Source organism: Lactuca virosa, chromosome 8, assembly GCF_052849685.1.
Source record: "Lactuca virosa cultivar CGN04683 chromosome 8, Lactuca_virosa_CGN04683_v6, whole genome shotgun sequence".
NCBI lineage: Eukaryota > Viridiplantae > Streptophyta > Magnoliopsida > Asterales > Asteraceae > Lactuca > Lactuca virosa.
The window spans coordinates 118580845-118593927 of record NC_136433.1 but is presented as its reverse complement, the minus strand read 5'-3'; positions in this window follow the sequence as shown (position 1 = coordinate 118593927).

Sequence of the window (13083 nt, the reverse complement as noted above, 5' to 3'; positions counted from 1 at the left end):
CTTATTTACAATCATAGTATCCTTTTTGAAGAATAATATTGTGGAATTTGTTCCCAAAAACATGATAATGATATTATCAAAACATTTCTGAAGAAATGTATTTTATTTATATTAAAACGTTGGGATGTTATCGTAAATACAGAAAAATAAGTATAACGAAATATTACAAGCCTTACAGTAATTAAACTAGTGGTCTAATACTTCTCGAATCTCTCAACAAAATGTATCTTTTCTATCGCTACCTGTGATGCAATAAACTGAGTGGGTCAGGTTGGGAAACCTGGTGAGTACATAGGGTTTTCAACCCACAATAATATAGGTAATATGTTTAATTATCAAACAATTAACCCAATTTCTCATCTCCATTATATTCTTTGTTGTTAAAGATCTACCCTAAGGATCATCTATGCTGACAGCACTAGTTCAGGGATTCATTCATGATACTTGTCAGTAGGTTTTCTTCTGTATTTATTTCAAAGGATTTATCCAAGGTATCATTTTCTTTATTTATTTAGATACATAACGCTAAGACTTAGTCTAATTTCATATTTCATGGAACTTATTATCCTAAGGACTTAGATTCCTCAACAATCCCAAAGTCTACATAAAGATCTATCAAGTAAGAATTAGCCAGGTAGGACAGTCGAGAGGTAGGACCATTTTGGCATATAACATTTCTGAAATCCAACAACCAGGCAGACATGATCATTCTAGTTACCTATCCCATAAGTAAATCAATCAGTATAAAGACTTTGAATCGTTGATAAATCTTAATTATAAGTTCCTAGTAACGACTTATAACTATAATCATAATTTACACAGAGGCAGAGTAAGTGTAGCTCACTTACAGAATACTATTAATGAGAACTGGGATCAAAGTGGGCAAAATAATGACTCAGAAACTCCTACTCGAAGATTACAACTATCTGAGCACTCAAGGGTGTCGTAGGGCTTCGCCGCAGGCTAAAAACGAAGAAAAAGGGTTTACAGGAGGGAATATATATATATATATATATATATATATATATATATATATATATATATATAGGTTTAGGTTCTATGGAAAACAAAAATACCCTAAAAAAACCCTAAAAATCATAAAAATGCATAAAAAAATACTTAGAGATCACAATTTTTTTTTTTTGAATTTTTTTCAAAAAAAATCGTAGGTTTTTGTTAAAATTCGCTGAAAAACAAAATAAAAAATCAATTTTTTTGTTTTTTGTAATAGTTTTTTTTTTTGAAAATATTTTTCACCGATTTTGTATAAAAAGCTGCGATTTTTTCAAAAAAAAGTTTTGTGATCTCTAAGTATTTTTTTTATGCATTTTTATGATTTTTAGGGTTTTTTTGTTTTCCAAAGAACCTTTACCTATATATATATATATATATATATATATATATATATATATATATATATATATATATATATATATATATATATATATATATATATATATATATATATATATATATAGAGAGAGAGAGAGAGATGCTCTAGGGGCTGAATGTGAGAAGTTTATATGGCATGGACTATTTATAGGTGATTTTTCCAAGTGCGTATCGTGCATTTGGGGTGTGTATGGTGCGCTTCTGCGACGTCACTCCTCCCGTCTCGAACCACGTATCACCATATCGGTGGTCCCCATGTGCCCCTTTTAGAAAGTGCCACGTGTTACCTTCCTATGGTGCCATGTGTCACAACCTCATATATCCACATCGACATATCTCTGGGAGGAAGGCGGCTCCTGACCATGCCATGTGGCGCCCTCTCGTGGTGCCACGTCATCGCACGCGCCGCGCACTCTACTCTTGCGATTTTCGAGATTTTCAAAATTATGTAACTTCTTCATACGAGCTCCGTTTTTTATGTTCTTTATATCCTCGAAAAGCTGTCAACAAGATCTACAACTTTATTTTAGACCTCAATAGATAATTCTCACTCAATAAAAATTATATATTTTTGATAGGCTTGTGTTGTTGAACATTGCTGCAGTAAGTATAACTCCTACATAAAGACTCCGTTCTTGACTGTATTTTTATCATTGAACTCCTATTAACGAGATCTTCAAATCTCATTTAGATTGTTTCGGATAATTACCAACCAATTTGAATTTCGATTTCTGGGCCCGCACTGTTGCGTTGAAACTACGAAAAATCATAACTTCCTCTATATATAAGCTCTCGTTTTAACGACTACTACGACTTTCATTTAGATATCTTTGGCTAAAAATTAATCTATCAAAAATTCATTTTTTATGATACATAGAGTCGTGCCGGTTTAATCACAAAACTTCGAAGAAGCATAACTTCTTCATACGAAGTCGGATTTTAGCGTTGTTTATATGTACGGAATCCTTGTCACATATACTATAACATTTGTTAAGATTATTTGTCCTGATTAATCTTCTATCGAAAAGTCATTTGTAACGCTTATTTCATTTTAAATGACTAACCCGAATCTGCGGGCGTTAAATTAACCCCTAGCAATATTTTGTTCATTAGTTTACATGGTATCAAAGTTGTATTTGGTTTGTCATTTATGATTGTTGGAGGCGAGTTGTATGTAAAGTTGTGGCATTTTGTGGATCGATTGTTGTGTATGTCTTTCTGATCGTATCAAAAAGTCATTTGTAACGCTTATTTCATTTTAAATGACTAACCCGAATCTGCGGGCGTTAAATTAACCCCTAGCAATATTTTGTTCATTAGTTTACATGGTATCAAAGTTGTATTTGGTTTGTCATTTATGATTGTTGGAGGCGAGTTGTATGTAAAGTTGTGGCATTTTGTGGATCGATTGTTGTGTATGTCTTTCTGATCGGTTTCTGTATTTGGCTTGGTTTGATTTGTTTGGATTGTTCGAGAGTTTTGGTTATTGCTTGTATTCGTTTGATTTTGGGTTTTTCGTCATGTTTCACGCCGCAATTTGGCTACCACCGCAGGGAAAATAACCTTTTCATCGATATCTCGCCACAGTTTTATAATAGCGCGCACGATTTTTTCTTCAGAAAGCATTTTCTTTTTCCGAAAGCATTTTTTGTTCGCCGTGGTTAATGTTTGAAGATTAGTTTGTTTGGTTATTGTTGGTATTTGTCGATTTTGAGGTTTTGTTGTTCTTTTTGACTGATGTTGTTCATTCTTGGTTTTTAGGGTTTTATTTGTTCGTCTATTTTCGGTTTGGGATTATTGTTTGATTTTTTAGTGTCAATATGGCTCCGAAGGATAGATCAATATTGAAAGTTAATTTTGATAAATGTGCTTACTACACAAAGAAGAAACATTGGAAGTCTCGGTGCCCATTGTTATTGAACAAGACAAAGCAACAAAAATATAGATCATTTGGATCGTTTCAGCCGCCATCGTTTCACCCTACAATAGAAACTAATGTTCATGTTACCACCAGTTCATTTTCTGCGATGGATCCTCAAGTTCTTTAGCAGTTTAGACAATTCCTTGCTCTGAATTATCCAACCATGTGTGCATCTACATCGCAATCAAGTCTTTCCGCATCTAGTACTTCAGGTATTCCTTCATCTTTATGGGTCTTGGACTATGATGCATCTCATCATATGTCACCTTACTTGTAATCCTTTGTTTCTCTGTCATATGGATCATCTGTTTCTATCATGTCTGCTAGTGCTACTCCTATGCCTATTTAGGGTGTTGGTTCGATTGTCACAACTCATATATCTCTTAACGATGTTTATTATATTCCCACACTTACTTTAAATCTTGCTTCAGTTAGTTGGTTGTGTAAATCTGGTTGTTGGATTTTCTTTTTTGATTCGCTTTGTTGTGTTCTTGATTCTCACTCTTAGAGGGTGATTGGGATCGGTCGTAAGTTAGGAGAACTATATGTCTTGGATCAACTGAAAGTTTCTGATGCCACTGCCAATAGTGTTGATTTGTCTTATTTTCGTTTACGTAACTTATTTTCTAACTTTTATCTTTGGCATTCATGTTTAGGACATGTGTCAGCTTCACGTTTATAGTTTCTAGCATCTACTAGTGTTTTAGGTCCTTTGAAGAGTCATGATATTTCTGACTGTTGTGGTTGCAAACTGGAAAAAATTTATGCTCTACCGTTTAATAGAAGTGTCATTCGCTTTGTTGCTCCATTTGATATTATGCATCCTGATGTGTGGGTCCTTCACCAGTTTCCTCTAAAGAAGGATCCACTTTTTATCTTTCCTTTATAGACGGTTATACTCATTATATGTGGGTTTATCTTATGAAGTACATATCTGATCGTTTCACCATATATAACGAATTTAGAAACCTAGTCAAGACTCAACACTCTACTTTTATAAAATGCTTCCGATGTGATTTGGGAGGGGAATATACCTTTAATGATTTTACTCGGTTACTTGCATCTAATGGAAATATACATTAGTCATCATGTACAAATACCCCTCGGAAAATTGGTATTATAGAAAGAAAACATGATCACATTGTTGAAACTTCACGGTCTTTGTTACTATCCTCTCAAGTCCCTAGTATTATTTTGGGAGAAGTTATTATTACCTCTGTATTTGTTATCAATTATATTCCCACTGCACACAATTATGGGTTGTCTCCTTATGAAAAACTCTACAACAAACTTCCTGATTAGTCTTCATTGTTGGTCTTTGGGTGTACTTGTTTTTTGTTACGACTTCATGTAGAGCGAAACAAATTGTCTCCAATATCAGCTCTATGTGTATACTTGGGGTATAGGACTACTCAAAAAGGATACCGGTGCTACTACCCGACCAATCAGAAATTGCATGTTGCACGCACGTCACTTTTTTGGAACACATTCCATTCTATAGCATTCATGTTCAGTCCCACGATATGACGCAGTCGGAACTTTAAACTATCTTTTAGTTGTGACTGTGATGATGTTTCTTCTTATGCTTCCACAACTTTAGAAAACGATCTAGCTCCAGATCCTCCACTCGCTACTACAAATCCTCCACCTGTTGCTGATCAGGAACCCCCCACCCCAAAAAAAAACCATTGAGGCCAACAAGGCCTACTCGTAATCCAAAATCCGTAAGAGCTTACGGCATCTGTCTATTCCTGTTACTCGCCAGAATTTAGATCATTTATTGCAAATGTACATCGACTTTATGAACTAACGTCTTACAAAGAGGTTGTCCAACGATCCCCTTTGGCATAACGCTATGGATGAGGAACATACAACTCTTTATACGTGGGATTTGGTTCCGTTCCCCTTGGAAAACAACATTTGTTTTCGTTTGGTATACGTTAACACGCTGTCGCGCGCATATTAAACAAGTAAATTATTACTGTTGGTTGCACTAAAAAGATAGCACAGGGAAGCAGGGTCGAATCCTCAGGGACACAGTCTAAAAGTCAATGCCTTTTTGCATCAGGCACATCTACTCAAGAAACAGAATATAAATGGGGGGTTTTTGATTAAAACTAATAACTAGAAATGCAGTGATAATAAAGTAAATGAAAATCAATAATAAAAATGGTTTCAGCTCTGCTGTGACTTTCCTAATCATGCAATCAACATTGATCTGGTTATTTGAGATGCATTCTATCTAAGCTGGTACTGAGAAAAACTAACAAGCTCTAGTAATTTCTCTTTTACCTTAATTAGTTAACCAAAACAAGCTCTTCATTTAACCCTAACTTTTTACTGTCTAATCAAACAAGCTCTTAATTAAGATCAGAAAAGTTGCATTAAGTTCTTTGTAAATTCCCAACAATACCCAATACTTCTCACAAGCTCGGAAGCGTAAAGATATGATTTTTCAAGTTTATAATAAAGTCAAATCCCAAACACGGAAACGATTTATTACTTGTTACTTATTACCAATTAATTAGAACAATTACGGATTCTATTAACTGATTAACTGGAATGATAAAACCCTAGCTAGGTGATCAGACTAACAAGAATCAAAATCAAACATTCATTAAGAACAAAACTGAAGAATCTAGATAGAAACACAAATCAAAAACCAGATCTAATGATCAATCACATGAAAAGTACTTGTCTTTGCAAAACTGAAAACTAGGGTTTAGCCAGACATGGCTAAAATCTGATCTAAAACATTAAAAAGAAACATTAAACTACTAAATCTTACTAAACTAAACGTAGGAGATGATCCATAGTCTTCAGATCTTCATAAATCGCTAAAATCGAAGAAGAAACGCCTCCAAAATTGTATTTTCGTCGTCTGCAACCTCTGGAATCGCCAACTTAGGTTACTGGAAGGTTATAAGGTCTATTTATACGTCCAGCAGCAAAAACGACGTGCATGCGATCGCATGTACACAACCTGCGATCGCAGGTTTTGAAGTAAACGCGTCTCGTGCCTTTTTAATGAAGTATGATGCTATTTTGGAACTTTTTGGCCAACCTGCGATCGCATGTACACAACCTACGATCGCAGGTTTTCATTTTTCACTTCCGGATGAATTTTTGGCACAAAAGAACCTCGAAGACAAGTTGCGACCTAACCTGCGATCGCAAAAGGGCCCCATGCGATCGCAAGAAGGCAACCTGCGATCGCATGTTGTGCCTACGACGTCCGAAATTTCGTCTACTTTTCAGATCATTTTGAATCGTGTCAATCGGAATTACGGTTCATGAGATATGGTCAAAATACTGACAGGGGGTCAAAGCTGTCAGCAACATCCTTTAACTTCGGATTGCAGATTCTATCTTCGTGTGATCAATTCGATCGGATGTTTCTTAACCAAAGCATATTGCAAGCATTCCTTAACATACTCCATAAGTCCCAAGCTCCATTTTAAGCTCCAAACGCGCATCCAACTGCTCCCAAAGCACTGCTCCACTCGAACTATCTGAAATTGACATAAAAACATGAGCAGTACGGGAATTCTAACGAAAGACATGAGCTGAACATTATTTAAATAAATGACATGCAAATGTACAAAATATGATGCTAAAATGATGATAAAAACTACCCTATAAGATGCATAAAATGGCATCTAACAATATACAAGATCAAAACCAAATCTGATGGATCTGTTGAACGTTATACATCTAGATTTGTTGCGGAAGTATATTCGTAAATGTATGATATCGATTATGAGGAGACATTTGCTCTAGTTGCAAAAATGACTAACACACTTTCATTGTTGTTTTTTCTGTTCGACATGGAATATTTATCAGATTGATATAAGGATGCATTCTTGAATGGTGATATTCATGAGGAGGTATACATGTCTCCTCCCCTAGGCATTGCTTACTAGGCAGATGACGTTTGTCGGTTTCCAAAAGTGTTGTATGGTCTCAAACAAGCCCATTGTGCTTGATTTGAGAAATTTTCTATGGTAATTACTATTCTTGGTTTTCTTCCTAGTAATTACTATTCAACTCTATTTGTTAGATGTACAGGTGCAGTTCAGATCCTTCTTTCCTTATATGTTGACGACATGATTATTTCGGTTGATGATCATGATGCTATAGATCTTTGAAGCGTGATTTGGCTTACCGATTTGCTATGAAAGACATGGGCTTACTATGTTATTCTTGTGTACTGAAGTTGCGTAATCTCCAAAGGGTTATCTTTCATCTCAGACAAAGTATATATCAAATTTATTTGAATGTGCACGATTCTCAGATAACCAGACTGTTAATACACCTTTAGAAAGCAATGCCAAGTATTTTTCACCTGATGGTGTCCCCTTATCAGATATGTGCCTTTATCGTATTATTATTGGCAGTTTGTTTTATCTTATCACCATCAAAAGTATTTTTTCTGACAAAAAAATACAATCCGGAATAACATTTCGTATTCCATACCGATATTCTGGATATCGGATAAACATGGATTATGGAGTAATAATCCTAATTAGAAAAAAAAGAAAGCAAAATTATTCTGAAATTTCAAGAACAAGTCCCAAATTTGACAAATAATTTCGGGATTTTGAAGAAAAAAGTTTGCTTTTTAACTAAAATCTAACAATATGTTAAAGAAACAATGCAAATAAGAAATATATACTATACACGTGCTTAAAATGGAATTTGAATTGGAAATTAATAATATTATACAATTTGAAATAGATATTTCAAAAAAGAATTTAGAAGAAAAAAATTGTGCAAATGATATATATATATATATATATATATATATATATATATATATATATATATATATATATATATATATATATATATATATATATATATATATATATATATATATAGGTTCCGTTGAGATTAAAATTAATATAGAGATCTTGAGATTCAACATCAGCCACATATTTCACATATGCCGCTCTAATCCTTCTGCATATCGGCGCGGCAGGCTGTTATAATCATAAATGATTATATAGCGCCACCCGTTCCTTTCTCCTCCGCCACCATCCCCACCACCACAACTGCCACCGCCACCACCACTACTACCACCTCTGACACCAGCCAACTCCACAACTATCACCTTCGTCACTTATACCACCGCCACCTCTGCCACAACCACCTCTTCTGCCACCAAGTGTCATAATCATATATGATTACTCGTCTGTGAACATACATATATGTATAATCATTCATGATTATACGTATACGTATAAACATGTATAATCATATATGATTATACCTCTCATGCACATAATCATTTATTATTAGGTATACCCCGCTTCTACCGATACGCTGGAGCGTTAGAATGACAAATGAGAAATATATGGCTGAGGTTGAATCTCAAGATCTCTATTTTTTAATCTCAAGTGAACCTTGCCATATATATAGTTACTTCTGCCACACACGCTCCATTGATCTATGACAAACAACAAGTCACCCTTTTCCACCTTTTCTTAGAGCCATATTAGTGTGCCGGTTAACCACACACGCTCCACTACCGACTTAGCAAGGGTACAAAGTGTAATTCCATGGAATAGCATCAAATTCACATTTTTCCTAAATGTAACTAAGATTGGGAATTTTATAAAAACATTTAGTTACTTCATTAATCATTATACTTTTAATGAGGAATTAGGTTGCCCTATCCTACCCGTTCGGCTAACGACCCTCCACCAATCAAGGAAGCAGTGGGTGAGAGTGGACACCCATTAAACGGCCATTTTATAGGCCATAACCTTATACCCCCCTTATAGATCGACTTCGTGAATGAGGCCTACTAACGGTAAGACTATCATTTAACGTATACATATATAATAATTATTATTATAATATTATAATAGTATAGGGGTGAATTTTAAACTTGTAAAAATTCTAGGGTTTGGAATTTAATTATTTCAAAATTAAACTTTTAATCAAATTTAAATTCCAAAACTTGAGGGCAAGTTTTGAAACATTTCAAAACTATCTAGATCAAAATTCAAATAAACAATTAAACAATTAATTTGGTGATTATCTAATTTTGACCTAATCCAATTGCATGCATGATAATTGATCAAATAATTCAAATAATTAACATTTGTCAAATAAGGTAATAATTATTTAATTAAATGACCAAAATCTTTAATTTGACAAAGATAATCATCTAGAATCAATAAAATTCGGATTTTATCAATTAGAAACACTTATGGCAATTATCCCAAGTCAAAATAAGCAAAATCCCGAAATTCCCTCTGTCTGACCGCCCGACTCGCCGAGTCCTTTACTGGACTCGTCGAGTTCATCCGACTCGGCGAGTCCTCTTTGGGACTCGACGAGTGTGTCAGACAGAAGGCCAAAAAATCGAATTCAAGTAATGAACAATCATACAATGCATCAAATACAATAGAAACCAAGCAAGTCTCTGATACCACTGATGGGTTTAGAGCAAAAGAACAATCTTATGTGCTCATGCAAAACCCTAAAGCTTGGTTCTAGGTTTCTCTATTGTACATGCAATTCATCCAAGACTTGAATACCCTAATCTAGCATACTACAAAACTTGAGATCTATATAAATAACCAAGTAAGAATATTACCTCTTGATTGTAGTGTGAAACTTGAATCTTCAAAGCTTACGAGAACCAAGCACCTCAAATGTGATGTCTCTAATGGCTTACAAACACCAAGGCAAGAGGATGATGTTTAGGAGAGAGGATGAGAGGCTAGAAATCGGCTCCAAACTTCCAAGGGATCAAGTGGCCGATTTCCAATGCCTTAGGGGCCCTTTTATACTTGAGCTGCTAGGGTTTTAGTCAAAACCCTAATTGGATAGCTTAGGCCTTAAGCAGTCCACAAAACTTTCCAGAATAATGCCTCCTTGGACGAATTCAAGATGGACTCTACCTTAATTTCGTCCATGCCCTAATCCATAAAGATTCTCAGCCCAAAATCAATTATCTTATAATTGCAGTTCCAGTCCCATTTATTTAATCAATCTCTTTTAGTCACAATAATTAATTATTAATTAATTATTTAACTAATATTAATTAAATAAATATGATTTCTATTTTAATATATTATTCTTATAATATATTAATAAACCACAATATCCTATTTCTTTATAAATCATCCTATCCAGTTGCTTATGTGAAGGCAACCCAAAAGGACCAAGCTCAATCGGGTCAAGTACATACCAAATATAGTTATGGACTTAGACACTAATCCAACAAGAAGATGGATCCCTCCCTTGAGACGAAAGAGATCCTTTTATACCTGTTACTAACGGATTGTGGGGGCCGTCTCTCATGAGTGTGATACGTGGTCTCCTCTTACTGGGAGAGCTATTCATGCTAACTAACCGCTAGGAGACGTCAGTTCTGGGCGTCACCCGGGTTATTTGTTGCTTTCTCATTGGTTGTGGGTGAATGAGGAGATTACATGGGATGTTCTTCCCTTGTGACGAGAAATGAGCTGTCGCTCCGGCTTTGACTCTCTGAGGCCAAGACCGGGTCTCAGCCAAGGCAGTAACGTCTATGTTAAATTTAACGTGGCTGTTAGGTAACATTAACAATATATATATATATATATATATATATATATATATATATATATATATATATATATATATATATATATATATATATATATATATATATATATATATATATATATATACACACTGAATGCAACATTAGAACTATCTATTTTTTAACTTGAGAAGGTTTCAATCTATTAAATTGATAAATGACATATATTTTAATACTAGACGAATCGATATTTTATTGATATAAATAAAAAATTGGTATATAAATAAATATAATATAAATAACTATTAATTTTTAAATAATGAAATAACTAAAGAAAAACATTTGAGAAAACAAACAAAATATATCTGAATATAGGAAGAGAAAAAGAAATCAACATAAATTTGCATGACAAACACCCTTTACTCATATCATCCATTATGTATCAATTACCAACTCTCTGAATCACTATTTTTTCTTGTCCGTACCCAGTTGAACCTAGCCATCAATAAATACTTCCAAACCTATTTCAATATATGTGTTGTCGTATGAGTTTTGAAAATATATGATAACAATTGGAAGTTCAAGGAAAGTAATGCCTAAGCTTGAACCTTTATTCAACAACAGTTAGTGGATTTTTATAGAATTGGGTGTTGGAAAGTGTATCCAAGGTCATTAACTATTGGTAATATTTCTAATAATAACAGGGTCCTTTTGGGTTGCCCTCAAAACCCAAATTGAGTAGAATAAATAAAGGTGAAACTGGTTTATTAATTATTATGGTTAATAATTAATTGAAACTAATTGGAAATATATTTTGGGAATTAATTAATAGTTTAATTAATCAAATGGTTGAATATTCATTAATCGATAGTTTGTTAATCAGGAATGTTCCAGAAACCTTGTGGAATTAGGGTTGGATGAAAATCACTCCATCCCACATGGGAAAAGGAGTGAATTTTGTGGTTACCTCCTCATCCCACATGGGAAGGAGTACAAAACCTAGGAAGGGATCCAAGTCTATAAATAGGGCCTTAGGGATTTCATTCTTCCTTGCACCTTGGCTTGAAGTTTCTCTAACCCTTCTTCTTCCCCCTCTTAGGGATGATATCTAACCCTATTAGGGTTTGTAAATTTGACCATTCTCCTAGTTATTTTTAGTCCACTCTTTGGTGTCATTGGGTGTGATACCATTAGAGGGATTCTGGTTTGGGTCCTCTCATCCAAGTAACTTCGTGGAGGACGAGATCTCAAGCATGAAGATCAAGGGCTACGAAAGAGGTATGTTTTCTTCTTTGTATATTTGTTTTCTAGGGTAGATATAATTAGCATGAAACCATTGATCCATAGGTTGCATGTACACTTATGTATATCATAGTTTCAATTTTTCCGCTACCTAGTTTAGAGTGTATTTGATGCGTAGAAAACCCAACATTTGGGCCATTTTGAATCCCATATAATATGTTATCGATGAAGGACAAATTTTCACATACATACCAAAACTTAATGACAGATATAACCCCTTGATATGATAAATGATTTGTAAGACAAATACAAACATAAATAGCAGTTTATTAACACAATTAATATGCAAAACTCATCTAATTATAGAATTGCAATTTTAATTTTCAAATAGAGGCAGATTGCAAAATACTATTCTACTAAATTCAAAACAATGGGATACAAGTTTTCAACTTTTTTATTATTTTGTTAACATTGTGTTCCGACCACTCTTCCATTCAAAAGCCTACAATATATGTTTTTTTTAACAAAAACCCATCAACAAACTAGACACAATTGACCACATACCACTTGTTAAATCCTGTTATCAACAAAAACACAACATCAAATTCTTGCATCAGGTATTACTAGCCCTAGCCCTTAATGCCCGTTTTGGCTTCGATCCATCATCATCTTTATCTTTGTCATCATTCCTCTTGATACGCTTGGATTGTCTCTTACATGATGATCCCTCTTCCTCAATCTCATCAGCAGATTCTTTCTCCCCATTCTTCTTCTTTCCTTTGACTTTTTTCACAGCAGACTTTCTTCCTACTTTCTTCTGTTGACCAACCTCCACAGCAGTCCCTTTCAGCCCTGATCTAAAAGAATAAGAACTCTTAACAACAAATTCTCTCATTGTTTTCTTCCTACTATGCTCAACAGTAGTCTCAGTTTCTGGTTCTTTAGCTTCTCCAATTACAATTCCTTTCACTTTTCCCTTTTTAGCAGCATC